This window comes from Penaeus monodon, chromosome 22 (assembly GCF_015228065.2).
Source record: "Penaeus monodon isolate SGIC_2016 chromosome 22, NSTDA_Pmon_1, whole genome shotgun sequence".
In the NCBI taxonomy this organism is placed as follows: domain Eukaryota; kingdom Metazoa; phylum Arthropoda; class Malacostraca; order Decapoda; family Penaeidae; genus Penaeus; species Penaeus monodon.
In genome coordinates, this window is record NC_051407.1 from 25,943,525 (window position 1) to 25,944,545 (window position 1,021).

Below are 1,021 nucleotides of genomic sequence, written 5' to 3' on the forward strand. Positions count from 1 at the left end.
TTCTTCAATATTAATCCCATGTCTAATATATTAAGAATGTAATACTGTACTGTATACAATCATAAGCATGGCCCCGTGAAAGGTCCTGATGTCAAGTGAGCTTTGAGCTCATGCGTTGCAGAACTGGCAGATTCTTAATTCGGTCGAGGTAATACGGGAGCGAACGTAGCGTGGCGAGGCAGTGGTAGGTGGGTGGTAGCGAGCGGTAAGACCTCGCCAGCTCGTTTCATAAAACCGTAGTCCACAAGATTTATTAAATATAAGAAGAAATGAAAGCCTGGCCCAAAAAGTAAAATGGAAATAAAAGCAAAGCCAATTCAATAAAACACGCAAGTAAAATAATACGAAATATCACCAAAGATATAAAAAGTAACAATGAAGTAAAGGAAATAATTAAAATGGCCGGCTAAAACTGTTAATGTGGACGGCTAAAATTGGTGGAGACACTTGCAAAATATACATTTATTGAATGAAGCGTTTAAGAAACATGCATACAGCATAAAACAGTGGGTGTGTGGGTAAAATGAGCAGCCAACTACTTATCTTTTGAGTATGGAATGGTGACGGATATGGTACGTCACTGTAAAGTTCCTTGGGCTGGGAGGAGAAAGAAACACGTCGGTGTCTCGGAGCAGACTGGTTTATTTTCCTATCTATGTACACACTATATGTGCGAGAAAATACTGTCGCGATTGTTTCGCGAAGCGCAAATCAGTGCGGCCACTTGTTCCGTGTAGGCATTCAGGTATTCCACTGGTCTCATTTTGCATACAATTAAAATAACTGGCTCCGATATTTAAAAAAAATAACAGTAAAAGACTTAAAAGGAATTGTAAAAATTGATAAGAATAAAAAAGATGTAAAAAAAAGGCATGGATTTAGGTATTTATACATGGGGAGAAACAGTCCAGACCAGGTAAGCAGGCAGGTAAGCTCGTTAAGAAAGCAAACTAATTGAGTATGTATATCGCTTTGTGCTTAAATGCGGCAATGTTGCATGGATACGGGTTCCTGAGCTTAC